This window comes from Odontesthes bonariensis, chromosome 17 (genome assembly GCF_027942865.1).
Source record: "Odontesthes bonariensis isolate fOdoBon6 chromosome 17, fOdoBon6.hap1, whole genome shotgun sequence".
In the NCBI taxonomy this organism is placed as follows: Eukaryota; Metazoa; Chordata; class Actinopteri; order Atheriniformes; family Atherinopsidae; genus Odontesthes; species Odontesthes bonariensis.
The window spans coordinates 24,212,692-24,225,085 of NC_134522.1; the positions used below are offsets into that span (position 1 = coordinate 24,212,692).

The 12,394-nt window shown below is 41.3% G+C and overlaps 1 long non-coding RNA gene across 1 annotated transcript; it reads left to right on the top strand.

The window, feature by feature from the left end:
• The first annotated feature begins 535 nt into the window (after positions 1 to 535).
• Positions 536 to 3,072, top strand: LOC142366007 (uncharacterized). The gene is made up of 3 exons (XR_012766694.1): positions 536 to 609; positions 686 to 745; positions 1,136 to 3,072. It is a non-coding gene; the product is annotated as an uncharacterized LOC142366007 (long non-coding RNA).
• Positions 3,073 to 12,394: the final 9,322 nt, after the last annotated feature.

The following is a 12,394-nucleotide window of genomic DNA, read 5'->3' on the forward strand; positions in this document are numbered from 1 at the left end:
GTAGCAAAGATAACAATGAGGAGGAAACAGATCAGTCAGATGATCATAACATACCACAAAGTTCATTATGCACATCTGGTTAAGGAGAGAAAAAAAGATCCAATTGTTCAGAGCATCCACTGAAGAGGTTCAGCCTTGACCTATAGTGATTACTACTGGACACTATGTAACATAATGTTCATATGTGTGTGCCTATTGTTGGTTTGTTGGTTTATTTAAAACATACATTTATGTTCATTTGTGAGTCTTAAGTCCCACCGTAACAGCTGCAAGAAGTCCTTCACTCTTAGAAGGACCCTCATATCTTGTGTCCACACTGCTGAGAATCACGGGGATGGGCACGATATTTCTGATATGTTACTGGTATATTTATTACTGGTTTTATTTGCCTATATGTAACACACGTGGTTTTCATATTATTTTTCCCCTCCGTATTACTTTGCCCCGTTATTTCCTTGTCTCTGCGCTGCTTTTACTCTGAGCCAATCACCGCGGTCCTTGCTCAGAAGTTGGTCATTGGTCAATGTGGCCAATCAGGCATAGTCTTAAGGTTGCCACAGGTGTTGTCAGGTAAGAGCAGTGGGGAAGCCAAACGAGAGCAGGTTGCAGGTCAGTTCACTATTTGCGCTGTTTAAACACTTTTAATGGCTGCTGGTTGCTTGATCTCAACTCGTTCACATTTTAGGAGTCCCCTGTATGAGCAGACAGCAGAAAAGCCTTACGGGATCGGTTAAAGACGGAGCTGGTGAGTCTGAAGCGTTAGCGATTCGCGTTAGCATTAGCCGCTCTTATTCATTTGTATGGGCTCGGTTAGCCTCGCTTAGCTACCTGACTTGTCGGGTTCAACTACAATTTATGGTTACACCAAACCACTGATCGTGTCCACGTTTGTGTAGTATGTAATGCCGTATTGTATGTACATGTGCAATTGTTGTGTGGTGTTTATGAATGCACTTAAGCACTTTAAATCTCACTTTGCACTTTACATTTTTCATGTATTTTAATTACAGCTAACAACCTTATTAACTTCTCTGATGTATTATAGTACAACCCGTGCTATTTAATATGAACTTGTGCACACTGATATTGAGACTGTACATAATGATTTATTAGGAACTCTGGTGCTTTGTCACAGGCCAGGTTCCAATGTGATGGCAAGCTAAAGGAAGGCCTAGCCTAGAGACTCTGCATCGTCCTCTCCTGCCGGGCTGGTAGGGGGCTCCTTGTGCCCAGACCCATAACTTTCGCCCCACACTCTACCTCGGGCCTTTGGCCAAAAGCACACAGCACTTTAACATCCAAGTCAAAATTCAGACGTGGGTTTTTATGGACTTTATGAACTGAACTGTGGGCTGTTGGGAGGGTATTTGTGTTTTTGTGTTGCAATGGACTTTGATATTTGCACTGCAAGGTTTAAACTGCAGTTGCATTGTAATTTCTATGAACTGTTACTTTGAATGGCCAATTACTTGAATTTATATTACTGTACATACAAGCACTTTGTGGAAAAAAATATATGGTACCAACAAAAAGCAAACTTCAGTCTCCTGTTCCTTCCTCTGAGAGTTGAATACTAGATCTCTGATACTAGCCTATACCTATATACTCTTCACACTATTTCCATTTTATTAGCATACCTGCTACATATAGGTCCATTCAGATATCACAGGAGCAATTTGATTAAGTAATGATCATCAAAGCTTCAATAACAACACAGCCTTGAGGTCCACTTTATACAGATGATGTCCCATGCATTGCCCTGTGTGGTGATTCACTGCGGTAAGCATGTGACCACAAATGAATAGCTTCTTTCTTTTTCTTTTTTCAGTCACGATAGATTTTCTTGCATAGGAAAAGACAACAGTCCTTAAGGTTTAGTCAAAGCTTATTATGGGTGCCAAAGGCAGGGCACACTTATTACTATTGTGTCGGACTCTTCTCACTATCGTTTTCCTGTTTCATTATTATTCCATTCATTTTTTTTTTTCCGTTTAAGTACTTCTGCATACTTTAAGCAAAATAATGTTACTGGACTCGTCCAGTTTAAACTTTCATTTATTCCTTTCCCTCTAATATAAGAGTGCATACCAATGCCATTGGTATGCACTCTTACAGAAGTAAGAAGTTCTGTAACACTGTTTCTGTACACTTTAACTTGGTGTCTCACTTTAGCACGATTTATACATCCAGAAAGGCAATCTACAGCAGCAAGAATATGTGAAGCCACTCCCTCCTTCCACTTCATCAGTTACAGTGATGGAGTTTCTTCATCCTCTTCATTCCTCTTTAAACCTCACTGATCTCATTTGAGCCATGATTTGAGCCTTAACACAAGTATAGATGCTGAGACTTTTCTGACTGTATCAACATCTGCAAAACTCTGTGAAACATAGTTTTATGTGTTTTGTTTTTTTAAAGGCTTTTAAATAAATCATCTGTGCTGCACAAGATGCACAATGACAGAAATCCCCTCTGAACTCTACAAAAACTGCTGTTGGTGACTTATCAACTTCAGTGGTTTTGAATTTTAACAAATGAAAAAAACTGCTCTGGGACACCTGCTGAAGTGGTTTTATTATAATGGGGTGTGAGGGTATAAATGCTAGATCCTTTAGACAAACAGAATTTCTAATGTAATGAAGTTTGCCAAGAAAAAGAAAAGGGGGATTAAATCTTAGGTTTCATGTCATTTCATGTAATGAGCCTTTTTCATGTTTTCTGAATAAAGCAAAAGTTTAAGAATGCAGGTAAATGATGGATAACTGCAGCAGCAATGGGAGCCATCAGTCTGGTTTACAGCCACAGGAAGCCACTCCTCTCTTGACATCACATCGGTTGGCTCATGAAATCACTCTCAGTTCAGTTAAAAGGAGAAACCCTGTCATGATTTAACTCCTGTGTTTCATTGCTGACGTCAGAGTGACTGCACTCATGTCAGACTTCTACAGGATCATCAGATTTCTTATTTATCATTTCCTCACAGGTACCGATTGTTTCATTGTGAATTAAGATGTCTTCTACACCAACGGTGAGTCATTCACAAACTTAACTTCACGGTGAAGAAAACTGGTGAATGTGCAGACAGTGAAACAAACAAAATAGACAAAAAGCTCAGAAGTTCTGTGACAAACCCCAGATAGTATATCTATATCTGTAGTATATCAAATAGTACATCTGCCTCTGTCTTTAAAGCACCATCAGCTCCGTCAACATGTCCAAAGACACTGACGAACTCCTGTACCGACCACACACAAACCCGCCTCCGTTTAACGTGTTTGAATATTTGTTAAGGACAGAAAAATGCTTATTCCAATATTTCAAAGTGTTACAAGTGTGCACGTCAATAACAGAACTTCTCCATCAGCTGATTCATACTTCACACAGTGTAATCTTCCTGGTTTCACAGCTGTGTTCACTTCAGTTAAGCTCATCCCACATAACAAACGTGGCCTCCTGTTGGTTCACAGGATCAGAGAAGGTCACACCTTGCAGTGACACACCTCCCTGCATCTCTTCATATCTGTGACTACACAGTGAGATACTGTAACTGAGACCCTGAATTTTACAGCATGACCTCTATCAGACATCGGCTCCTCAGCTTATTGGTGCTTGCTCACTGGATCAAAGGTAAAGTAGTATGTTATTAGCAGATTCATTTCAGCAGTTAGATGGTGTCTGCACCGGTGAAACAGTTAACTGGTAAAATGCTCATTTGTGGTAACTTTCTCTGTTGTACTCACAGGTCATGTTGATGGAAGTGATGTCTACCAGACTCCCATACTGTGGGAGCAGCAGGGTGAAAATGCAACAATACACTGTAACCACTCAAAGGGTGCTGCTTACTTCCAGATGTACTGGTACCAACAGCTGCCAGGGGAGGGAATGAGGCCGATAGTTTTCACCACTCCATCTCCTCCACATGGATATGAAAGCGGCTTCAGTGAGGACAAATTTCCAGCAGAGAAGAAGGATGTTCAGACTGTATCTCTGACAGTAAAGAAGCTGCAGCCTCAGGACAGCGGAGTGTATTTCTGTGCTGTGAGCCAACACAGTGATGCAGGTGACTCAAAGAGCTGCACAAAAACCCAGCTGTTGGTGTCACATGGCAAACTGAGGAAATCCCCGTCTTTTTCTATCTGTAGGGGGAGCTCTAGACCTCTTTGTGCTCAAGGCAGGAGTCAAAATCAGACAATCTGTGAGTCAGATTACAAAACCAAGGGATTGGGAAACATTGAGTCTAGGAACACTGTAGGAAGCATTAATAACTTGAATGTGATGTGGGCTGCCATGGGTAGCCAGTGGAATTCAGTGAGTAGTGGAGTGGCATTTGTTATTTTGATGTTGACCAGGTTCTGTACCATTTGTAGGTGTTTCCCTGTGCATGCTGAGACGCCTGCTGGAGAAGAACTGCAACAGTCGAGGTGAGAGATGACCATGGGCCGTACCACTAAATCAAGCACAGCCTCGTTTTTCCAGGGTTTCTCACCATGTTTGTTGGAAAATAGTTGAATTGGAGTTTTTTATCAGATGTTCCACTGGACAAATGATTATCTGGCCTATGACCAACAGATCAGTGTCAGAGAGTCTTAGTTGAAGGTGGAGTTCCTTCATCAATGTGGTGATGTCAGAGAGACACGCTGAGGTTTGTGCTGTAATCGTGTTGTTATGGGTCAAGATTGAGTGTGACAGTTGGATATCATCTGCATAGCAGGGATACCAGAAGCCATGTAAGTGGCTAACTTGGTGCAGGGATGTGGTCTGAATTACAATGTTGCTAAAAAAAAAAAAAAAGATAGGTCTGAGTACGGAGCCTTGATACATGCCAAAAAATGTGCTCAGAAATAATCACTTAGCCAAATCTTTTAAGGAGCTGACTGATGTTTCATGTTCATCCTCATCCCTCACAATTCAACAGCTCAACCCATCACAGATGAGAAATGTAGCCTCCTGCTCAGATGACACCATTAGACGTCACTGCTGCAGTGACACACCATCCTGCATCTCTTCATATCTGTGTGACTGCACTGAAAGATAACTGAGACTCTCGTCTTTAGAACATGACCTCTATCAGACAGGGTCTCCTCAGCTTGTTGGTGCTTGTACTCTGGATACAAGATAAAGTACAGTGACATCAGCAGATTGTATTCAGCAGTTAGAAGAGGAAAATATTTCTGAAACTGTCAACTATTAAGATGTTCACTTCTGGAAACTCTCACTGTTGTACTCACAGGTCATGTTGATGGAAGTGATGTCTACCAGACTCCCATACTGTGGGAGCAGCAGGGTGAAAATGCAACAATACACTGTAACCACACAAAGGGTGGAGGCTATTACCAGATGTACTGGTACAGAAACTATGAAACTTATCGTGTTCACAACTACAGCTAAAATAGATCACAACTTTGGAGAATTCAGCAAAGACAAATTCTCAGCCACCAAGACTGAAGCTGAAAGAGGAACATTCACAGTAAAGAATCTGCAGCCAGAAGATAAAGGCTGGTACTTCTGTGCTGTGAGTCAACACAGTGATCCAAACGCATGTGAACACTGAACAAAAACCTCTGCACACTGTTCCCATCTGTATTTATCTGCTCTCCTGTAGGGGGAGCTCAGGTACAAGCTCACAATGTCTCACAGTCATGTGACACTCCCATATGCAAGTCTTCATATCTGTGCTGTGATGTCAGAGCTGCCATCACACACACTGACAGTGACTGTGGTCTCCAAGTTCAGTCTTCTCCCAACACAATAATGATCCCAGCTGCTCTGATCAAACTCTCTGCAGCTCTGCTCTGTATTGCAGGTACTTTATGCACATGATGATGCTGAGGACTGAAAGGAGAAGAAGTTCTCTTCTCTTTTAATTCATAATCATAATTTCATCTTGTTCTTTTTAAACTTCACACAGAAGAGCTGTTGGAGCTTCTGTAACACAATGTGACTTTGACTCCTGCAGGTCTAACTGACGGGAGTGATGTGACCCAGACTCTTCTGCTGTGGAAGAACGAGGGTCAGTCTGCCACGATGGACTGCAGCCACACTAAGGATGCTACTTACAACCAGATGTACTGGTACAAACAGCTGCCAGAGGAGGGAATGAGGCAGATAGTTTTCACCACTACATCTCCTCCACATAAATATGAAAGCGGCTTCAGTGAGGACAAATTTCCAGCAGAGAAGAAGGATGCTCAGACTGGATCTCTGACAGTAAAGAAGCTGCAGCCTCAGGACAGCGGAGTGTATTTCTGTGCTGTGAGCCAACACAGTGATGGAGGTGACTCAAAGAGCTGCACAAAAACCCAGCTGTTGGTGTCACAGTGAACCAAAGACATCACGTCTTCAGTTCCTGAAGGGGGAGCACACGACATGTCCAGGATATTTTCAACATATATATTTTGATATATTTCAAACACCATGTCTTTTTAACACAGAGCTCAGTCTCTCATTGAATTCTGTAGATCAAATATGTCATTATTTTCTCCTTCTTTTCATCACTCTCATTTCTGATTGACCTCGTATAGATTGACGTTTTCTGTACTGCATACTGGAAATGACAATAGTATGAACATCCAAGCACCAAATCCAATGTTCTCTTCGCAGCTGCTTCATGCTTTGTGACAGCAATTAAAAACATGTGAGAGACAAGTGGCTGTTTATGACTCCTCAGTGGAACAGTGATATGTCTGCTGAACAGATCCAAATAACATTTTTCTGCTCTGTGTTCCTGATGGTGTAAAACTACACTTTTCAAAAACTATTAATCTTTTCAACAAAAAGCTGTAAAGCATCTGAAACAGTTTGTCTGATGCTTCGGCTCCATGTTGGAGTTATGGGTCCCATCGGACCTCCTGGTTGCTGCTGGAGGGGTCAGTCTGTTCAGGTGGTCTGCAAATACATGATATTAGTGGCAGTAACTTTCAGAGGAGCCGGTATCAACAGTGACCAGGTACTCGCTGAGTTCCTGTATTCATCTTTATTTTAAACACCCCAATGATGAAATGGAGAAAATTCTCTTCCAAAATGTTTAGTTTTCTGTTCTTATCAATGAATGCATAGGAGGGCAGAAAGCATGCACAACATCACGTTTAAAGAGTCAAATAAACACGTTCTTTATGTCAAACACATTTCCTGAAAAGAGCATTCTAAATGTTTTAATGTGAAAGAAATCATCCAGTAAATTGAATTCAGCACATAAACACACAGAAGAAGAGGACACCTGCATCTAAGCACAGTTAATGGCAGCAAATAAATAAAGATCTCATCATTAAAGCCTCCTCTTCCTGTGTTAACCCACACAGCAGGATGCTGCACAGATCCACTGATCACATGTGACGCCCATGTGTTGATCCCTCCTCCTCCTTTCCATCCAAGCAGCTCTGTTCAGTTTGAACTTCTCAGTATCCTTTTGTTTTTCTCTGCTCTGGGATCATGATCAGGCTCCTCGTACATTTAGCAGCTCTGCCATTCTGTTTAACAGGTAACATTAAATCAAATCATCCTCGGTAAAAGTTATTCTCTGCTCTAAACCTGTTTGTTCTCTTTTTCATCCTGTAGAACTCTCACCAAACAGCGTTCAACAGACTCCCACTGCTGTGATCAGAGGACATGGAGAAGAGATCCAGATAAACTGCAGCCATTCAAACACCAATTTTGAGATGATGCAGTGGTACAAACAGTCTCCTGGGGAAACTGATATGGCTCTGATTGGTTATGCTCGCTATTCTTCTCTAGCTGTTGAAGATTCATTCAAAACCTCCTATAATGTGACCGGTGATGGCCGCAGTCTGTCATCTCTTGTTATTCCAAAGCTGAGACAGTCTGTGGACAGCGCAGTATATTTCTGTGCTGCCAGCGATGCACAGTGCTGCATGAAGCCTCCAGCTACAACAGAAACCTCCTCTGCTGCAGACAGTAACAATCATTCCCCTGCTGATAACAACATGAGCAACAAGTAAACCACCACTGAATGACTGATCAGAGAGCTCATTTCATCCAGTGGGGGGCAGTGTTCCCCAACACATCCTGTAGGGTTGCATTTCTTTTTATGCGACACAAAATGAAAAAGGATTTAAGTTCATCATGAATAATTGTGTTGGCTTTACAAACATGTGGATACATAGAGCTGTTTAAACTGATGTTTTGCTTTTGCAGAAATGAGTTTAATTGGGAGTGAAGGAATTACAAACAGTAGATATGATGGTCTTCTCTCTGCCTGACTGAAATGTAGTCTGTGTAAGTTCTTGATTTGGTTCATTATATGATCAGCATTTATTTTCAAAAGGTTTCACTAACATGACTTTAATATATTATTATCTTATTTTCATTCTCTCAGAAAATTGATTAAATATCTGTGATTATTTAACATCAATTATCACAGTTATGCAGACGATACACAACTTTATGTGTCTCTGTCACCGGACGACTGCAGCCCAGCAGACGTACTGTGTCAGTGTCTGGAGGAAGCAAACACCTGGATGAGAGAGAATTTTCTACAATTAAATGAAGACAAAACTGAGATCATTCTGTTTGGTAGCAAAGAGAAGAGGGTCAGCGTTGGTAAATATCTTGAGACTCGGGCCCTTACAATCACTGACCAAGTTGGTAACCTTGGAGTGTTGATAGACTCAGATCTGACTTTCAGCAGCCACATCAAAGCTGTCACCAAGGCAGCTAATTACCACCTCAGAAACATCAACAGAATTAAAGGTTTCCTCTCCCAAAAAGACCAGGAGAAACTCATCCATGCATTCATCTCCAGTAGACTCCATTACTGTAATGCTCTTTTAACTGGACTTCCCAAAAAGAGCATTAAACATCTGCAGCTCATCCAGAACGCTGCTGCTGGAGTTTTAACCAGGACTAAGAGATCTGAACACATCACACCAGTTTTAATATCTTTACACTGGCTTCCAGTCAGTCATAGAATAGATTTTAAAAGCCTGCTGATGGTTTACAAATCCCAGAACGGTTTAGGCCCAAAATACATCTGTGATATGTTCAGAGAATATAAACCCAGCAGAGCTCTTAGATCCAAGGACTCAGGTCAGCTGGTCCAGTCCAGAGTCCAGACTAAACATGGAGAAGCAGCATTTAGCTGTTATGCTGCAAACAAGTGGAACAAACTGCCAGTGGAGATTAAACTTTCACCAAATGTAGACATTTTTAAATCCAGGTTAAAAACATTTCTGTTCTCATGTGTCTATGCATGAAATCTGCACGGTATCTTTTAATTTATCTGGACTGTTGCTTGTTTTGAAATTCATTTAAATTATTTTATTTGTTTCTCTTTATGTTCTTTTATGTATTTTAATGCTTCTTCCACTCCCTGCTGCAATGCTTTTATTTTATGTAAAGCACTTTGAATTGTTTGTACATGAAATGTGCTATATACATAAATTTGATTTGATTTGATTTGATTTGATTTGATACTGTACTAATCACTTCTTGTTCTGCAAGTTGGAAAAATCGTTTTCACTAAGGCAGCAGTGAGATTGATTCCTGAAACCGAACAGATTTGTGGCTTTGTGTAACGCCATAAACCTCTTAGAAAATAAGAAAAAATACACACTTTGAGCAGCAAATGGGCATTTACTAAACACAGATTTAAAAAATGCAGTAGCAATTGTATTCATACATAGAGACCATCCTATGATACTGGGTTAAATACAGTCAGCGTCTGTAGAAACTACTGAAATGTCTGAAAATGTACATGTCTGAGGGAAATATACCCTGTACAGGACAGCTGTAACAACACATTTTATACCTTAAGAAGAATTTACAATAAATAGTTTGTCACGATTCATCAAGTTGTTGCAATAAGACACACTGCTGTTTTTTTAGGTCTCATCTTGTTGATGGTGGGAGTAAAGTGGAACTCTTCTCTGTGTGGTGGAAATTGCTGGTGAAAGTGTCGTCTTTCGCTTCTTTCCTCGGCAGCTTGTGATGGAGTTGAATATCCTGGAGAAGAAGTTTTGAATCCTTTTGAAAGGTTTCTTGTGGGTTTTTACTTCAACAAGTTCAGAGGTTTTCACTTCTTTGCATGTAGTGGATTCATTCTCTGCCACAGTGAGCTTCTCATGGGTCCCGGCAGTTGTGACGTTTACCGATGGTTCATCTTTGCTGACGGTTGTTGCACTCTCTGCTCTGTCTTCAGATTCTTTATCAATAGGATAAAGGGGCCTCACTTTTATAATGGTTCTTCTATTCCACCTGCCGTCTTTGGAGCATTTTCCAGCTGACTTCATCTCTGTCTTCCCTCGATGACAACTTTTCAAAGTTGTTTGTTCTGAGTTTAGATAAGAGGGTTCCTTTTCTTTGAAGGAAGAGGCTGGGAGTTTCATAGTGAGGAAATAGTGTCCAAGGGCTTCTCTGGGAGTGATCCGTTTACCCTGATCCACAGTCAGCATCTGCTTGAGCAGGCTTATAAATGCTTGTGTACATTCAGAGGGATCCAAAGGCTCTGGGTTCATCTTTGGCAGATCATCAAGTGAGTATAGACCGTTATAGATGCCCTGAAGCTCCTCCGTACTGAAACCTGTCACGTTTGTGTATTCAGCTGGTGTATTCAGCCTAAATATACGGTCTGGGGAGTCTTGGACCTGAGTAAAGAAGTGCTTTACTTTGAATCCTGATTTCAGGAGATCCTTTGTTGGTTGACATTGCAACTGTACAATTATCCTTACAGCCTCGTACTCACAGTGTGTAGGATAGAGATTCTGTCCAAGATACATGTAGGCCAAAGTACATCCAAGAGACCATATATCTATACCTTCATCCATTGGAATCCCCAGCATGATCTCAGGAGCCCTGTAACCAATAGCCTGAAGGGTGCCTCCCCACCACAGCTTGGATGTCTTTGTAGCCAATCCAAAATCAATCAGCTTTACCTTGTAGGACTGAGACTGATGGTTCACGAGCATTGTATTGTCTGGCTTTATGTCACCATGAACCATGCTGATGCTTTTCAGTGCATCCAAAGCCACCAGCATCTGCTGAGCAATCACTCTGATATCAGAAACAAGGAGTGGCATGAAATTCTTGCTTTTGATTAGGTCAAAAACACTAAAATCCAGCTTTTCAAAAACCAGACAGAAGTGACCCTTAAATTTGAAGTGCTCCCAGAACTTCACCAAGTTGTTCTTGTCAGGGTCAAACTGTCTGAGTTTTTTCAGCATTCTGGCCTCTCTTCTGCCTTCTCTGAAACGGTCTTTTCGTACAATTTTCACTGCTACAATCTCTCCTGTATCCAGCTTTGTGCACTTGGCCACTTTTCCAAAACCGCCCTCACCGAGGAAATCCTCAATGTGGTATCCACTTGAATTTCCAGTCAGAACAACGTTTTTCTGTACAGTATACAATGGTTTCTCTCTTCTCTTGGTATTTTTTGAAGCTGCCATTTCTGAAGGTTGTCTATGGTCAAAAGAATGCAAATCTTCTCTCAATTCAACGGATCTTCTCCAACAATGGTCATACAAACATGGGAATTTGGTCTGTGCTTGCTGTGGTTTCAAAGGAATGTTTACATTTGAGTTTTGGTGGCGATTAGGCCACGTTCGGAATGCCCCGCCCACTGTTGCTGTGATACTGAAAGTAAACAAAAATAAAGACATTTTATGTTATAAGTAACTGGTACAAAGTGGATGTCCAAAAAAATAACTTAAAAAAATTGACAACATAATCAAAAATCTGAAAACCTGTCTCGGGTGATATGTGTCCACCAGTGGTGGCTGCTGACTTTTAAAACAGGGGAAGCCCATATTACGCCTTCAGGGTTGTAGTGGCTCGTGCCATCCCAAAGCAGAAGATAGCAAAGTTAAAAAGAATTAGTTATAACATAGCTGTGTCTAGTATGACAAGTATGCCCAGCAAATACACAGAAAGAAGATATAGACTTTGAAAATTCACACAGCAAGGTCAAAATCAAGTATGATGGAATCTAAGGCCTGTAAATGGCTGGATCTGTGGCTGGATCAGAATCTGTGGAGCATTTTTCCCTGTCATAATGAATACTTAGAGTTTGATGGTGGTGGTAAAGTATTCTTAAAAAAGATAACATTTGTGAATGGGCAGCATGAATTCTGGAAAGAAACAACTAAAAGCATTACAGCACTTTCACAGACAACCAGTCTCTTTCGTATCCGCTTTGGGACTGAAGTTCCAGCGTGCTTCTCTCCGCTTAAAAATTCGGCTGCCACATGATGGACAAACACTAACTCCAATCATCACGACACAGCCCCTCATATTGACACGCCCACGTCTAATCTACCCCCAGAGATGCCGAGCAGCCTCGGAAGTGATGAGTTTTTGTCGATTTAGCCAATGATGACCGAGAATTGTAGAAAAAAACTTGACTCTCCCGCCCCCTCCTGAAGCCGGGCAGCCCTCGGCTCGGAAG